The 19316-nt window shown below is 40.8% G+C and overlaps 1 pseudogene; it reads right to left on the reverse strand.

The window, feature by feature from the left end:
- Positions 1 to 14175, reverse strand: part of LOC145643130 (uncharacterized) — a 313811-nt pseudogene extending 299636 nt beyond the window's left edge.
- Between the last annotated feature and the right edge of the window lie 5141 nt (positions 14176 to 19316).

The raw sequence follows: 19316 nt of genomic DNA on the forward strand, positions 1-19316 counted from the left end.
TCCATTCAATACATTTCATAAACCAATCCATCTCATAACTCATTTCCCTAAACCATAACTTGTTTTCCTCTTTTCGTGTCCACATCACAAAACCGAGAGAAACTGATTTTGTGGCCTAATAATTTTGATAAAATTATTATTTTGTTGTATAGGCCTTGAAATAAGCTTTCCAACAATGTATCATAAGCCCAACTCCGATTTAAAACGAAGAAGATATGAGCCAAACACTAAACTCGACCCAAAAACCCAACACCCTTCTACTAAAAGGGCCATATCTAAAAGGAAATTTTGTCAATAACTACCAATTAAAGCACGTGTTTTGAAAACAACTACATATTAAAAAAAAATTTTAAAAGAACTACCACAAAGATATAAAAAGTTTAACTAGCACTACCACTTTAACAATTTTGGCTAAAATCTCCGGTATTTGGGTCTCACTTTTTACTTTTATGAAGGGTAATTTAGTTAATTTAGATGATAATTTTATGAGGTAAAAAGTAGAACCTACATGCCGAATATTCTAGTTGGAATTATTAAAGTGGTAGTGCTACTTAAACTTTTTACAACTTTGTGGTAGTTCTTTTAAATTTTTTTTAATAGGTACTTGTTTTCAAAACACGCACTTTAATTGGTAGTTTTTGACAAAATTTCCTATCTAAAAATTATTTTGACCTGATTCTAATTGGGTTAGAAATTAGACTCGATAAGCTTTCCAATGATATATTATATGCCTTATTCAGAGTTACGGATCAAAAGTTATCATGATTTTTAAAATGCGTAAAAAATTGGAATTACCGCGTACAGTGTAAAAGCACCGTGTCACGGCGCCTGATGACGTGGCATAGTGCCTGGTGTCGTGACACGTTGTTACAACGTGTCACGGTACTATTTTCCATGTTTTTGTGCTTTTTCCGTGTATTTTCCGCGTTTTCTCACGCACTTTTTTACCGTGACACGGTGTATTGTACCATGCCACGGTGGACACTGCCGTGTCACGGTACGTGTGTCGTGTCACGGAATTTTCTCGTGTTTTCTCCGCGTAAACCCTTCATGCGTTTTATCTTTTGTAGCCTATTTTCTATCCCGCGTCACTCCAGTTTTCCCTACGTCACACTAATTTCCCCCGTGTCACGGCAATATTTGTCGTGTCGTGGCAACCTTTTTTAGGGTTTTTATCTTTTTAGGGTTTCGTGTGTTCCTTCTGCTCATTTTCCCTATAAATAGGACCCTCAGTCCTACAGTTCGGGGCATCAAATCATTCTCTCTTCCTTTCTTTTACACTAAAAATCATTCTCCTCTCTCTCTTTGTAGGCGTCGCTCGAAGTGCGCCTACGTTAAAAGCATGTGGTGAATATGCTTGACACTCATAAGAAGTGGGAATTGACATTACGATTAGGGACAACGATTAGGGACAAAGCAAAGTAGGGAGCCGCCAACAAGTTTTTAAGGAACTTGTAAACCGTTCACGGATCATAAAAGGCAACCACGATAAAGGGACAACGAAGGCAACAACGATTGAACCGTGAAGGTTACACCCCATTCATAATCCATGAGATTACTAACTCCATATGGTTCGGAACCACGAAAGGAGGATCGGGGATGATGGTACGAAGTGAGTCATGGAGTCACATTCGCCCGTATTGGCCTCTACTCGATTCTTATATTGAAAAGCATTCATGTGATCTCAAAGGCATACAAACAAAAATTCAATTCGCTCCAAACTATTATTTAACTAAATTGGTTCAAGATTAATGCACACATAATTCTAAAATATTGGTGATCACTTCAATTAATAATAAGATTAAAAAGGATCCTAAACCGGTTGTCCAAATTATCTTACTAGTCGTGATTTTCAATTACATATTCCCTTTAAACATGCAACATGGTGATCAATAAAAAAAATAATAGAACAACATTAATATTAAAACCAATTTAATCACAATTCCAACAACATAAAATCATTAGAAAAATAATAATAATAAAAGGAGCATGATCCTTACTTTGATTCTGTTTGTTTGCAACTACAAAATAATAAACGAGTTAGTAACTTCAAGGAAATAAATAAAAAAATAACTAAATTAAATTAAATAAAATAAAGTTGATTTTGGGGCCAAACCCTCAAACAATTCTACCTTTCACGCCTTGGCTTAAGGATAGAACCTCGAGTAAAATATGGACTCCTTTGAGTGCTTGAAGAAGGAATTTTGAAGTGAAAAGGGTAGGCTAGTGTTTAGGCTAATAGCATAGAAGAGAGAAAATAAAATAATAAAATTCTCGGTGCCCCGTACATCAGAAATGAGGGGGTATTTATAGGGAAAATGTGCTGAGGGAGCACACGGAACCCTAAAATGATAAAAACCCTAAAAAAGTATCCCGTGACACGGTCAGACTATACCGTGACACGGGAAGTTCCACCGTCAGACGGGAAGGATTCCCGTGACACGGTGGCAGTCTGCCGTGGCGCGGGAATTTCCAGTCCATTTTCCGTCTAAATACATTCTTAACCCTAATTTCCTTCGGCTTTTTAAGTGCCGATTGATAATTTCGTGCCTTTCCTGACTTTTATTATTCGGGCTAAAATAAGAAAATAATTAAATAAAAATAAATAAAAGGTTTGGGCCAAAAATAAATAATAAAACAATAAAATAAAAAGGTTTGGGCTTAAAATGAGTTGGGCTGAAATTAAAACTATGCTTTTACCAAACATCAAGACTAATCCATGGACTGTTCAAAAATATGAATTTAATAAAATACGATTTTTTTAAGCACTCTCGGGATTAAATACTAAACCCGACCAATAGTGGCGGTGAAAGGTTATTTATCATCGGGTTTGGTTTTGGGGAGACATTTTTAGGTGTCTACAGAAGCCCCCACTTTGACTGAGTTTGTAGAAACGTCAGTTTCGAAAACGATAGTCAAAGTAGCCGATAGGGACGGAGAATGATTTAAGACGTTCTGCGATCCTAAATCACTCTATATACGCCGATACCTGCAGAAGAATGTTAATTCCACAGACAAAAGAGTAAAGGGATAGAATACGTATCTGGCACCAGTGTATTGGTGACAAACGAGTTTGGCAGCTTCCTATGCTTGAAGGAATCCACCGAGTGACATTTGTTGAAACGCTTTCCATGCTTGAGGAAAGCCGACTGAAGAGTTTGGTACCTTTCTAAGCCTGAAGAAAGCTACCGGATAATACTTTCCATGCTTGAGGAAAGTCGACGAACGAATTTGGTGTCATTCTATGCTTGAAGAAATTCACCGATAATGCCTTCCATGCTTGAGGAAAGCCGACAAAGGAATTTGGTGGTTTTCTATACTTGAAGAAAAATCCACCGATAACGCTTTCCAAGCCTGAGGAAAGCCGACGATTGCTGAAATTTGTAAGTGTATGATGGTTCAATTATCCCCGAACGTGGGCCGCAGATGATTCATAATTTTAAGTCGATTATCCGACCATATTAAGTGCTTAAAATGCCGAAAAATAGACTTTGATGCTTGTCAGGGGTAGAATGGTAATTTTAGTCCCCCTTAAATATCTGTTAGAATTTTCCGCGTAATTCTAGCGAAAAATAATCGCCCAATAAGCTCAAAAAATCATTCAAACTGGTCAAAAATGTCAGGAATATTCGCTGACAATGCACAGAGTCTGCCGTGCCACGTCACCTCTTTGTCGTGACACGGGAACTCCTCCCGTCAGACGGAATAAAATCCCGTGTCACGGGAATATTTTTTTCCCCTTTTTTTTTATTTTATTGTTTGAATTGGTCAACGTGAATCAGCGCACCACGTTTAATTGTACCGTTACACAATAACGGTAACCGTGGCACGGTGAACGGGGTGCGCAACGGTTACCTTTTTTTGCTTTAAATTCACGCTTTTGCTTCACCATCGCCATTTCATTGCTCATCTCCTCTCTCTATCTTCTCCATTTTTACTTCCTTGCTCACACAAATCGCCGCGCCACGGTTAAGAGAATCCGGCGGACGTCCGGCGTCGACACGGTAACGGCAACCGTGACACGGCGGTTCCTTTTTTTTCTTTCTTCTTTTTTATTTTTGCTTCTGCTGCGAGCTGCTGCTACTGTTGTTCACTGTTGTTGCTCGTCGGTGTCTTCTGCCTGAAGCGGTCGTCGGAGTCACCAGAGCTCCGTCACCTGTGAAACTCACCGTGACACGGGACAGCCTCGCCGTGTCACGGATTCAGTTGACCGTGTCGCGGCGGTCCTGCTGGTGGCCGGAGTTTTTTTTATTTTTTTAAGTCTTTTTGCTGCTCGATTTTCTACTGAATTTGCTCCAATTTTTCGCCATATTCCACATTTTCGAACCTCTACAAAGATCTATGTAAGTTCTTCTTAATTTTTTTATCTCAAATTTGCTTCAAGTAATTTCATGAAAAAAAACCTTAAAAAAAAATCAATTTGGGGATTTTTAATTTTGAGGTTTTATGGTGAAATTTTTGCCATGATTTTACTTGTATATGTATGTATGTGTGTTTGTGAGAAATTTGAGACAAAAATTACATGATTTGATGGAGAATTGAGCAAATCACATTTTTGGGTACTACTTTGTGAAATGATGTTCATGATGAAAAAATGGTGATGAACCTTGTGAAATGATGTGTTGATTCATATTTTGCATATGTACTATATTGTCATGGAGAACATAGTATCATGCGGCTAGGAGAACTGTAGTATTAGTTTGTCATGGAGAAACTAAATACCATAATTTTGCCAATTTTTAGCCTGGAGGTAAAAATTTAGCATATAATTCAATAAATAACTAAATAACTTAGGAAATGATGCTAAGTATTTAGATTTTTATTTTTATAAATATGCAACTTAAATTAAATGTCTTAGGAAATGATGCTAAGCATTTAGATTTTTACAATAGCATGCCTAGGCGACGAGATTGCGATCTTTCTACCCACGGCCGGCGTCGGGCTTTTCGGGAGGACACTCCCACCGTTCCTGAGGGCATGGACGATGATGCCTTAGAGTCCGAGCCTCGGGCATCCGCGAGTAGAGGTAGGTGGGTTCCACCTCCGTGGACTCCAGACCAGTTGGTTTTCTGCCGTGAAAACCATGTCTCTCATCGCCCACTCTCCGGCATAGTCGATGGCACGCTTCGCCACCATGGTTCTGGAGCCGGCGATCTGATCCCTCGACTTCACCAGATCATTACGAGGGATCCTGCTACGAACGCCCTATGGGAATCGGCTGGCTTGGTAGATTTCTATACGGCGGTTGTAGGGTTTCGCAGCCCCCGGGGTTGCGGTGCGACGGTGGTTTGCGCATTGTTGGAGTATTTCTAGGATACTACCAACACTTTTCATTTTGCTTGGGGGGAGATGACGATGACCCCCCTAGACTTCAGTATGATCAGCAGGTTGCGCTTCACCGACCGAGCTGTAGCTCAGATGTCTGATCTGTCTTGGGGATCGGCTGAGACAGCTGATTTGTTGGGTCCGATCGTTCAGCACATCAGGACCCGACCAGTGTCTCGAGGTGGTCCTAGGAGCGGACGATCGGAGCTGGCTTCAGTTTTAGCTCGTGGCTACGACATGGAGGATACGACGGCTGAGCAGCGAGTGCGGATCTTCATCCTGATCCTGATCTCTATGACCCTTTCTCCCGATAGGAGTTCACGTGTACTCCTTTGCTACCTCCCCGCTCTGGTCAGGATCCATAAGATAGGATCCTATAGCCGGGCCAGCCTTGGATACGCCGATCTCCTCTTATCGCTACGTCATGGCTGTCTGACAGGGTAAAGTCGTATCCCCTAATAAAAAATAATTACCTAAATCACTAACTACAGTAGATAGGGAAGTAGGGTCGAACTCCACAGGGAAACAAGTCTTTTTAATTCTAATTAATTAATATACTCTAAATTATCTAAGTAACCAATATTTTGAGGTAAGAATTCTATACTACAAAGAATAAGTTTAGGGAGAAAAGAATCAATAATAAGGAAACCTAGGGTCACAGGTTCACCAATAATTAATATTCCGGGATAGAACGAAGTAATTAATAATTAACAATGCATAGATAACATGATTAACAGGCTCTCGCAATTTATTAATCAACATAGATCTAACAGGCTCTCGCAATTTACTAGACCTAAGTTCCTATTAAAAATAGCCTTTAATATTAAATCAACATCTGCTCGATTCATCAATTCAATATTGCTAAACATTCACAATCAAATTACATCTGCTCGATTCATAATCTAATTGCAAAGAATTAAAACAATTCAATAGGAAATTATCATACAATATCAACAATCAATAATAACAAACTATCTCTTCATATTAATTATGGATCCCCATAAACCCTAGAATTAAACTACTCACTAATCATCATAACTAAATCAATCAAATAAATAATAAAAGCATAAACAAGAAAACAATTAAAATAGCTGAAATTAAAAAGGGAAGAAATTGTACCAAAGTAAATCTGGAATTAATGAAGGAATTAAGAACAAAAGTTTAGAGAGAATTTAAGAGAGAGAAAAATACTAAGTAGAGAGAGAAAGTCTAAGAAAAGAGGTTACTAATAATTCCGTACAAAGCGTATTTAAACCTCTCCTAAAAACAAGAATTAGAACTAAACTAATCAGCTACTAAGAAAACACGCGCCCGATCGGGCGAAGGGCCGCCCGATTGGGCCCGCCTTTTTACAACGCCCATTGCTGGCATGCCGCGCCCGATCGAGCCTACGCTCACCCGATCGGGCCCGGTCTTCTTCTTCGAGGCTTGGACTTCGATTGGGCTAGATTTCTCGGCCCAATCCGGATTTCCTCTCGGGTCTCGAATACTTGGTCCAAATGCCTCGTGATCCCAATTACCGAGCCCTTAATCACCGGCTCTCACCGATCCTGGGCTCCAAAAGTGGTCGTGTCCTTCTAGCTTCCGTAGTCGATCCAATAAAGCCCGGGAAAATGCTCCAAGAGTGCAATTTCCTGTAAAATACAACTTAAACTACGAAAACACTAGAACACACAAATTAGTAATAAAAGTGGCCCGAAAGAGCCAAAAACACTACTAATAACGACCAAGGGACGGGGGTAAAACACTATATAAAATGGACATATCAAACTCCCCCAAGCCAAACCTTTGCTTGTCCCTAAGCAAAGAGCTCATCAATGAACATATAAAACATACTTCACCCCAATAATCAAATCAAAAACCAACGATTCAAGGCAAATCTAATGAACACACTTCAACATCAATCAATCTTATCCATCTAAACACCCTTCCTCCCCAACAATTGTCAAGTAGAGCAAACCACAAGAGCATATAGAATTCAAGACTAGTGCTCACACACTCAACTCTCATTTATGTGGCGAGTAAAGAATGTACTCGATCGCTCTCCAACCAACCCCTTTAATGTGAACAATGCCCTCCCAACTCACACTCTCGTGTGTATAAAAACATTGAACGCTCATCCTACTAGTCGACTCGAAATATGTCAAGTCATAACTTGCATTGATAAACAACACTTTCACATTTACATAACTTCTATGCACAAGGTCGGAAGGTCTTTTAAGCTTGTAATGTAAGGCTAGGGTAAAGGTAGGATAAATTTGGGATTATGTGAGAGTAAAGCTATGAATTAAGGGAGCCAAATCCTAATAAACCCATGATCAAAAATAATGATCATACACATCTCCAACATAACCAACTCCAAAAAACAATCCACCAAATATACTCCAAACAAAATAAACAATCCCAACACTTACAACAATCACTCATAAAAATATGATAATGTAGAACTTTGAGTGAAAAAAAACAAACTTTGAACTCATTCTTTTTTTTCTTTTTTTTCTTAGAACAACCTTCAAATAGAACATTTGAACATCAAACATTTTTTTCTTTCTTAGAAGTTCACCTTTTTTTTTTTTCAAATTTCTCACTTTTTTTTTTAACTTCTTTTTTTTCATCACACTTTTATTTTCTCAAAAATATACAACTTTTAAACTCAACAAAACAAAAATATGATCAAGAATGAATTACTTCTCAAAACCCACCCAAATTGTGCAAATAATGTGCACACTACAAACTCCCTCACCTCACTCACTAATAGCTCCCCCAAGCCAAGCTTGGGACTAGTAGCTAATGGGGCTCATGTAGGCTTATAATGTGGCTAAATAAACAATAAAAGGGCACAAGTAACAACATGGGTAACAAGAAGGGAACAAATGTATCTAATACTTTGAAGGCTACCTAAAAGAATGAACGCCTTCGTCCTCCTCATGTGCATAATAATAAGTCATGAAACACTACTCATAGTTGCAAATCAATACTAAAATTTATTGACATACAAGGAATTATGGAACTATCACACATTTCCTAACCAAATCAACTAGTCAAGCACTATATTCACAAGTAGTTGGGCAAAATTGACGCATGTTTAGGAATCCAAACAATTAGACTTCAAATCATGACCAACAAATCCACAATATTCATCATCAAATACCAAGAATCAAAATAAATTTTCTCAAGTATGGGGCACAGGGAAGTATGATTTACAATTCATTGGAACGTATTTTTGAATTTTTTATTTTTCATTTTTTTTTTGTATTTTTCATATATAAGAAAGCAATAAAAACTACACTAGGAAAGCAAATAAAAACTATACTAGAAAGCAAATAAAGAGAGAAAAGGAATAGAATTACCAAGTGAAAGAACACCCCCCCCCCCAAGCCAAATCAAGCAATGCCCTCATTGACTCGGGAGAGTAGCCTACTCCTCATCCTCATCCATCCTAGAATAGCCCCAGCTGTGGCTAGAACCGGCTCCTCCATGGCTAGAGCCACCACCACCATACCCCGAACCACCTGCATAGTAGTTAGGGTTTACATTCCCACCCATACCCCCATAAGGAGCATCACCCCCATATCCGTGGACCGAAGAGTAGTCCACGTAAGTACCATACGCACCGGGGTGAGAATACCCTCCTTGGGGGTATTGGAACCAATCGGGAGTAAGTGAATCGGGAGGAATAGCCCCCCGACGGGCGTAATCATCATACATGGGGTAAAGGCCCCTCCCTAGGTTCCTCTCTATAAGACCAACCCGCCCATCTAAGGTGCTTAACCTAGAGTCTAGGTTTTGCATCATGCCCTCAACTCGCCCTTGCCCCGTCTCAATGCGGTCTAATTGGCTCCTAAAAGCCGAAAAGTCATATGGGGCATTGGGGTCGACATTGTAATCGACCGAGGGAGTGGGCATGCCATAGGTGAAAGGTGGGGGTGGTTGGTAGTGGGGTGAGTGGTGAATGGGGGATTGGTGGGGTTGTGGTGAGGGGTGAGGTGGTTGAACCTCACCTTGACCATTTATCTCGAAAGTATAAGAGGGATTCCCCCTCTCAAACTTGGTCAAGGCGGGGTTGGGTAAGGTAAAGGCTTGGTCTCTCCTACCCGATTGTCGGTGGACAATCCACCAAGTATTACTCCCCACCGGTTGCACCCAGTTCAAGCTCCCTAAATAGGGTAGGTCCATGAGGTTCGATCCCACAACTTTCCTATGTCCATCGGGGTTCCAACCTAGGTGTTTCCTAGCAATATGGGTCACTAACCCCCCAAAGTAAATAGGTGCTCTAGACCTACTAGCCTCGGTCGCATTGGCCGCCTTTTGGAAGTGATTGGCTATCCTATGGGGTATGTTCAATTTTTCAGCATTAGGAATTATATAGGATGCCAATAGTTCCAATTCATCTCTCCGAACATTTGCCGGTTCATGCCTCCCAAAAATAGTGAGGCCGACAAATCTTTGCCAAAGCTTTGGGACGGGATGTTGAATCCACGTCCCTTTGGCATGTTGGAGGTTCACTAAATCCTCCCCAGTTAACCTCTTATAGACCACGGCGGTGTGGTCTTGAGAGGGCTCAATAGGTTTATCCGATTTTAAATCAAACAATTTTCCAAATTCTTTTAGAGTTAGTCTCACATCGTTGTTTAATAATCGGAATTGTACATGAGTGATTAGTGTGTTCATTTTAATAACATTAAAACTTGAGATAAATTCCAATGTTAAATAATCATATGTATCATGGTACATTTAAAAAAATCCACTCATGCCTATACCCTTGAACAATTTTTCCACATATTTATCAAGGCCTAACCTAGCTAATGTGGGATGATGAATAAAACGGGTAGAGATTACCTGACGATCGATGAGGTTGACCATCCTAACTCGTTGCTCCTCCGAGGTGATGACAACCTCCTCCCATCCCGGAATTTGAAGATCCGGGTTGATTGTTGGTTGTGGTGCACTTGAGCTCTCACCCCTTTGGTTCCTTGAACGCTTTGAGGCCATTGCTTTGTAAAATAGTGGCAAATTTGAGGTTTCTCTCTCTTAGGGTTTGAGAAAATTTGAGAGAAAATGGGGGAAAATTAGTGTAGATTGTAGAGGAGGATGAGGAGAGATGGAATATGTAAGAATTTATGAGTTTGGATGGAAGAATTGGAGAAGATCTTGGATTGAAGTGTAAGTTGAAGGGTTGAAAATGGAGGTTTTAGAGAGAGAAAGTGAAATGAAGAAGATGAAATAAGGAGAAAGTGAGGAAAGAAAGAAGAGAAAAGAAAATAAAAGAGGGACGGACTGATGGCGCACCCGATCGGGCGAGCCTCGCCCGATCGGGCGAAAGCGGGAAATTCCAGAACTCAAGTTGCGCGCCCGATCGGGCGAGCTCCGCCCGATCGGGCGCGAACGTGAACAAAATTTTCGCCCTTTGCTCGCCCGACATATCTTTTCCTTTTCACTCGATTTTCCAAAAAAAGCGCCCGATCGGGCAAGCTTCGCCCGATCGGGCGAAAATAGTCTCTGAATTCAACCTTGCTTGCGCGCCCGATCGGGCGAATTTGGTTCCGATTGATAGCATGCTTGCGCGCCCGATCGGGCTGCGTCGCCCGATCGGGCGAATTTGCTGCTGATTTCTGGGTTGCTTGCGCGCCCGATCGGGCGAGCCTCGCCCGATCGGGCCCGCGCAACCCTTTTTCTCCGATTTCTTTTCTTCTTCAAATTTTTTCTAAGTCTTTATACCTATCAAATTCATACCTGTACAACAACACTTAAAACTGGTGAAATATCACTCTCCTCGCCTCTCTAAAAAAACAAAAATAAGGAAAAAAGGAAAAACTAGTTTAGAAAGCATGAAATACGGGTTGCCTCCCGCAAAGCGCTGGTTTATCTAGGTCCCGCACGACCTTCCTACCACCTTGAAGCTCATGTTGGAAGTGGAGTTAGGAGAGTCTCCTCCACATCTCTAATGGTAGCACCTTCATGAAACACTTTCAACCTTTGGCCATTTACCTTGAACTCTTCACCTTTGTCATTCACCAACTCCACCGAACCAAATTTGTTCACCTTTGTGACAGTGAAGGGACCGGACCACCTAGACTTTAACTTTCCTGGGAAAATCTTCAATCTAGAATTAAAGAGAAGAACCTTATCACCCGGTGCGAACTCTCTTGGTAAGATCCTCTTGTCATGCCACTTCTTGGTCTTCTCCTTGTAGATCCGCGCACTATCATATGCCGACAATCTAAACTCATCCAACTCATTGAGTTGAAGAAGTCTCTTCTTACCCGCGGCCTTAGAATCCATATTAAGCTCTTTGATCGCCCAAAAGGCTTTGTACTCCAATTCTACGGGAAGATGACATGTCTTACCATAAACCAATCTATAAGGTGAAGTACCAATCGGTGTCTTAAATGTTGTTCGGTATGCCCAAAGTGTGTCATCAAGCTTCATGCTCCAATCTTTCCTTGACTTGGCTACTACCTTTTCTAGGATCGCCTTGATTTCCCTATTAGAGACCTTAACTTGACCACTAGTTTGAGGGTGGTAACTAAGCCCTGTTCGATGATATACGCCATACTTCTTAAGGAGGTTATCCAATTTTTTTTCATGGAAGTGGGTACCCCCATCACTAATAATAGCTCGTGGAACACCAAACCTGGGAAATATGATCTTCTTGAAGAGCTTGATGACTACCTTAGAATCGTTTGTTGGTGAAGCTATGGCTTCTACCCACTTGGACACATAATCAACGGCTACAAGTATGTAAAAATTCCCATTGGAAGATGGGAACGGCCCCATATAATCGATACCCCAAACATAAAATATTTCAACTTCGAGAATCCCAGTTTGGGGCATCTCATGCCTCCGCGAAATGTTGCCAGTCCTCTGGCAAGAGTCACAAGCCTGCACAAAAGTGTTAGCATCTTTAAACATAGTAGGCCAAAAGAAGCCTGACTCATTGATCGTAGCCACCGTTTTAGTGGGGCCATGATGTCCACCATAAGGTGAAGTATGACAACTGGTAAGGACGCCGTGAACCTCCCATTCGGGAACACACCTGCGAAATAATCCATCTGCACACTCACGAAACAAAAAAGGATCATCCCAAAAATAATGTTTAACATCATAAAGGAATTTCTTTTTCTGTTGGTAGGACACGTCAGGAGGCAGAGTACCACCCACTATATAATTAGCAAAATCAGCATACCAAGGGTGATGCTCTACAACTGCATACAGGTTGTCATCAGGGAAAGAATCATCTATAGGTAAAGAATCCTTACCCTCATCATACCTGATACGTGACAAGTGGTCTGCCACTACGTTCTCTGCTCCCTTTTTATCTTTTATTTCTATGTTGAAATCTTGGAGCAAGAGAACCCACCGGAGTAGCCTTGGCTTTGATTCCGCCTTGGCTATCAAGTATTTCAATGCTGCATGATCAGTAAAAACAATAACTTTAGAACCAACTAGATATGATCTAAATTTTTCTAAAGCATAAATAACAGCAAGAAACTCCTTTTCTGTGGTGGCATAGTTGACTTGGGCTTCATCCAAGGTTTTGCTAGCATAATAAATAGCATGCAAAACCTTGTCCTTCCTCTGTCCGAGCACGGCTCCTAGTGCAAAGTCACTTGCATCACACATGATTTCGAAAGGAAGGTTCCAATTGGGAGCACATATGATGGGTGTTGATATCAAAGCCTGCTTAATCCTGTTAAAAGCCTCAAGACACTCGTCAGTAAAAATAAATGGGGCATCCTTTAGCAAAAGTTGTGTTAGTGGTTTAGCAATTTTAGAAAAATCTTTGATAAAGCAGCGATAAAACCCCGCATGACCCAAGAAGCTTCTAACTCCCTTAACATTGACTGGGGGAGGTAATTGCTCAATCACTGATATTTTAGCTTTGTCTACTTGTATGCCCTTATCAGATATAATATGGCCAAGGACTACTCCCTCTGTCACCATAAAGTGACCTTTCTCCCAATTAAGTACTAAGTTGCACTCTTCACATCTTTTCAAAATTTTAGCGAGATTAATTAGACATGAATTAAATGAAGAACCATATATGCTAAAATCATCCATAAAGACCTCCATAATAGACTCTATGAAATCAGAAAAAATGCTCATCATGCAACGTTGAAAGGTAGCAGGTGCATTACATAAACCAAAGGGCATTCTACGATATGCAAAAGTGCCATAAGGGCATGTAAAGGTAGTCTTTTCCTGATCTTCAGGGTGAATCGGAATTTGGAAAAATCCCGAATACCCGTCCAAGTAGCAAAAGAATTTGTGATTGGCTAACCTCTCAAGCATTTGATCAATAAAGGGAAGAGGGAAGTGATCCTTTTTAGTGGCGATATTTAATCTACGATAGTCTATGCACATACGCCACCCTGTTACAGTTCTAGTGGGAATTAATTCATTTTTTTCATTTGTTATCACAGTCATCCCACCCTTCTTTGGTACTACCTGCACAGGACTTACCCACTTAGAGTCAGAGATAGGATAGATAATACCTGCATCAAGTAATTTCATCACCTCCTTCTTGACTACTTCCTGCATGTTGGGATTTAATCTTCGTTGGGGTTGAATGCAGGGCTTGTAATTTTCCTCTAGATGAATCCTGTGCATGCAAAAATCAGGGCTAATACCCTTGAGATCATCAATACTGTACCCTATAGCCTTCTTATGGGTTTTGAGGACCCCTAGAAGTTGGGAAGATTGTAGGTCAGTGAGTGCAGTACTGATGATCACGGGGTGTAGTTCCTGTTCATTAAGAAAAACATATTTCAAATGAGAAGGGAGAGGTTTTAGCTCAGGTTTCTTGACCTCTGCAGGTTTTGATTCCTGAACTAAATTCACTACCTTCATTGTCTCCTTGGGGCTTAACTCTTCTAAGGAAAGAGCCTTTTCAATATCCTGTATCTCATTACCCCAAATGCTTGCATTGTCGCTAGATAAATTCCCGCAGAGAACTTCCTCTAAGGGATCCTTCGCAAGAACCTGTGGCAAGCTATCAACACAAATATCGTCCATTATATCAATTGTATCAATGAAGCAACAATTTTCCTCTAACATAGGCCCTTTCAAAACCTTCCCTAAATTAAAGGTAACATTATCGTCACCTACAGAAAGGGTTAGTTTACCATTTTTCACATCAATAATCGCTCCTGCAGTGTGGAGGAAAGGCCTACCTAATATAATGGGTATTTGTGTGTCCTCTGCCATATCTAAAACAACAAAATCAACCGGAATAAAAAATTTACCAACTCTGACAGGTACGTCCTCTAAAATACCTAAGGGATATTTTACCGAACGATCTGCCATTTGCAAAGTTATATTAGTAATTTTTAATTCTCCCATATTTAATTTAGCGCAGATAGATGATGGCATGACACTGACACTAGCACCCAAATCACACAAAGCTTTATCAATAAAAACATTCCCAATGTGACAAGGGATAGAAAAACTACCGGGATCCTTTAATTTAGGAGGGGATTTATTTTTGCAAATAAGCGCTACACTCCTCTGTGAAAGCTACAGTTTCTACTTCATTAAAGGCCCTTTTCCTAGTCAGAATGTCTTTCATGAATTTAGCATAAGCAGGTACTTGAGTGATTAAATCAGTGAAAGGGACTGTTACCTGCAGGTTTTTCACAACCTCTAAAAACTTACCGAATTGTTTATCAAGCTTACTCTTCAGTTGTCTATTAGGGAATGGAAGCTTGATAACTGGGCTCTGCACATCTCCTCCCTTATCCTGCAATTTACCCTGCACAGAAACATTAGTAGGGTTAGTATCTATTTGTAGCCCTACAGGGCTAGCAGGATTACCGTTTGGTATAGAGGAATCTAGATTAGGAACTGGTCCATCTTCCTTTGGCATAGGAGGTCCATCATAATGTGAACCACTCCTTAGAGTGATTGCATTAGCATGATCTGTAGGATGGATAGGTTGTGATGGTAGAGCACCCTGCTGACGGGATTGTAGGGTAGATGAAAGTTGTGCAATTTGATTGTCCATGATTTTATTATGGGCTAGAATAGAATCAATTTGCGCATCCCTACTCTCCATATGCTTTTGCATATTGGCAAGCATTGCTCTAATTTCTGTCATGGCAGGGTCGGAAGATGATGAGGGTGATGCTTGGCTTTTCTGGCCGGCATTAGGATGATAATATTTTTGCTGTGGTGGTGTTTGCTGTTGTGGTTGTTGTGGAGGTGGAGGGTTTTGTACATTGGTACTCCGGTATGAAAGATAAGGATGATTTTTATAACCGGCATTGTAGGAATTGGAATAGGGGTTATTTTGCCTATAGGTTTGAAAGGCATTAACTTGTTCCATAGAGCTCCTACAATCTTGCTCCCAATGACCTACAATTCCACAATTTTCACAAAAAGCTTCATGGTTAGCAACAGCAGAAACATTAGCTACAGAGTTAGGAGCAGCAGTAAGATTATCTAATTTTTGACAAATAGATGTTAATTGAGCTTGTAAAAAGGATACGGAATCGACATTATGTTTTCCCTTATTTGCAAACCCCCTCGGATTCCCATATTGGGAATTGTGTATTGCCATGTCTTCGATAACCTGTCCTGCATCATCCACATTTAAATTCATAAACCTCCCACTAGCTGCCGAATCTAGTACTGATCTAGAAGAATTTCCAAGTCCATTATAAAATGCTTGGATCAATTGCCATTATGCTAGATTGTTGTGGGGGCACTCTCTCTGTAGATCCTTAAACCTCTCCCAAGCCTCATATAATGTTTCGTCGGCCTCTTGAGCGAAGTTCTGAATAGCACTTCTTAGCACCGCTGTTCTCTCTGCAGGATAATATTTATTATAGAAACTCAAAGCAAGAGTTTCCCAGTCAGTAATACCAAGTGCAATTCTATTCAAACCATTAAACCATAATTTTGCTTTGCCACATGATGAAATGGGAAAAAGAATCTTCCTGATTTGGTCTTGCGTGACCCCGGCTTGTCTAATGGTGTTACAATATTGGCAGAAATCTGCGATGTGAAGATTGGGATCTTCACCCTTAGCTCCGCTGAACTGCTTCCTTTCTATCATAGTGATAAATTGGGGCTTGATCTCAAATTGAACTCCATCTAGAGCCGGAGTGGGAGTAAGGTGCGGGAAATCTGTGAGCTTCGGTTGCGAATAATCACTGAGTTTCTTCTGGGTCGTCATCTCTGATTCTGAATCTGAAGGAATATCTGTATCACTAGAATCAGGGGGAGGATCTCTTCGATCGTTGTCCTCCTCGGAACCCGCCAGAATTTGTCTATAGAGTCTCCTTTTCCTATGAAAAGAACGCTCGATCTCAGGATCAAAAGGGATGTCACCTGATCTAGAACACCTGGGCATAAACAAAGAACTAAAGACAAATATGAGATTTGCCTCAAAGAACTAATGTTCTCTGAGGCAAAAGGGGGGATAATCTAGACTACAAAAATATAATCAGAAAATAAAAATAAAATCGTTTCCCCGGCAACGGCGCCAAATTTTGACAGGGTAAAGTCGTATCCCCTAATAAAAAATAATTACCTAAATCACTAACTACAGTAGATAGGGAAGTAGGGTCGAACTCCACAGGGAAACAAGTCTTTTTAATTCTAATTAATTAATATACTCTAAATTATCTAAGTAACCAATATTTTGAGGTAAGAATTCTATACTACGAAGAATAAGTTTAGGGAGAAAAGAATCAATAATAAGGAAACCTAGGGTCACAGGTTCACCAATAATTAATATTCCGGGATAGAACGAAGTAATTAATAATTAACAATGCATATATAACATGATTAACAGGCTCTCGCAATTTATTAATCAACATAGATCTAACAGGCTCTCGCAATTTACTAGACCTAAGTTCCTATTAAAAATAACCTTTAATATTAAATCAACATCTGCTCGATTCATCAATTCAATATTGCTAAACATTCACAATCAAATTACATCTGCTCGATTCATAATCTAATTGCAAAGAATTAAAACAATTCAATAGGAAATTATCATACAATATCAACAATCAATAATAACAAACTATCCCTTCATATTAATTATGGATCCCCATAAACCCTAGAATTAAACTACTCACTAATCATCATAACTAAATCAATCAAATAAATAATTAAAAGCATAAACAAGAAAACAATTAAAATAGCTGAAATTAAAAAGGGAAGAAATTGTACCAAAGTAAATCTGGAATTAATGAAGGAATTAAGAACAAAAGTTTAGAGAGAATTTAAGAGAGAGAAAAATACTAAGTAGAGAGAGAAAGTCTAAGAAAAGAGGTTACTAATAATTCCGTACAAATCGTATTTAAACCTCTCCTAAAAACAAGAATTAGAACTAAACTAATCAGCTACTAAGAAAACACGCGCCCGATCGGACGAAGGGCCGCCCGATTGGGCCCGCCTTTTTACAACGCCCATTGCTGGCATGCCGCGCCCGATCGAGCCTACGCTCACCCGATCGGGCCCGGTCTTCTTCTTCGAGGCTTGGACTTCGATTGGGCTAGATTTCTCGGCCCAATCCGGATTTCCTCTCGGGTCTCGAATACTTGGTCTAAATGCCTCGTGATCCCAATTACCGAGCCCTTAATCACCGGCTCTCACCGATCCTGGGCTCCAAAAGTGGTCGTGTCCTTCTAGCTTCCGTAGTCGATCCAATAAAGCCCGGGAAAATGCTCCAAGAGTGCAATTTCCTGTAAAATACAACTAAAACTACGAAAACACTAGAACACACAAATTAGTAATAAAAGTGGCCCGAAAGAGCCAAAAACACTACTAATAACGACCAAGGGACGGGGGTAAAACACTATATAAAATGGACATATCACTGTCGGCAGCTGAATGACGAGTCTCCCATCACCGTCTATGGTCTGTGCAGAGTCGTAGAGGTGATGATCTTTCCCCTTTTTATTTCACTTTAGCTTGTTCGACTCATGTGCTAAAGATTACTTTTCATTGCAGCTATGGTTCTACGAGTACTTCCCAGGCTTGGCTCCTCGCCGGCGTCGTGGAGCGGTCCATGATTTCCCTGTCGGGGCCAGCTGGCGTGATCGAGGAGAGTCGCGGGTGGAGTCCGTCCCTGCACTGCGTGGGCTACTACGCCGAGGCACCTCTTCTGTTGGCGTAAGGATTAGTTTTGTTGCGTTTTTTCCTTCTGATGTTGTTTCCGTTGTTTCACGCCAACTTTTTATGGTTTCTAGTTTCCCATTGATGTCCAGTATCGTCCTTGGGCCGGGATGACTGATCTACCTGAGGCCTTGCGTCTTTCAGCGTACCGTACCATTTTGGTTGGTACCGGACGCTTTGTCTGGTACTTGGGGGAGCGAGTCATCCGTCATCATAGCGGCGATCGTTTTGTGGTGCCCTCATCTCCACTAGAGTCGATGCTGGACTCCCGCTTGATCAACAGGGGAGAGCGCTATACTTTTCCATGGCAGGAGCTTGTTCACATGGAGAGTGACTATGCGCGGGACTTGCTTCCCTCTCTGGCTCCTCCACCCCGTCTTCCTGAGGTATGATTTCTTTTGAGGATCTTCTTTACTCATCTTTGTTTTAAATAGTCGAATAACTTGATTATTCGATCATATTTTCAGACGACCATCCGCACTGTGGGGAGGATCGAGATTCCTCCTCAGTCTGTCAGCTATCCAGGGCCGATTGGTATCACTGAGGACCATATTGCTGACGCGCCAGAGGGTTACAGACAGGCGCAGGAGTCTCTGCCCGAGGTCTTTGAGCCGGTGAGTTTTCTTCCACGCATTATCCACCCTTTTAATACTGCTTGTTACTGACTTTTCTTTGTTTTATCCTCAGCCTAACCGCCCGGAGATGATGGGATTCATGAAGCTGGTGGACGCCCTGAAGTATTGCATCATCAAGCTTCGGCGTGGTGCGAGTTGTCGGAGCTCTAGCGACGTTCTTGAGGTATCATTAATTTTTTCATTTCTACCATTTGTTTTATTTTGCATTGTTGACACCTTTTGATTTTG

This window comes from Chenopodium album, chromosome 8 (genome assembly GCF_948465745.1).
Source record: "Chenopodium album chromosome 8, dcCheAlbu1.1, whole genome shotgun sequence".
Classification (NCBI taxonomy): Eukaryota; Viridiplantae; Streptophyta; class Magnoliopsida; order Caryophyllales; family Amaranthaceae; genus Chenopodium; species Chenopodium album.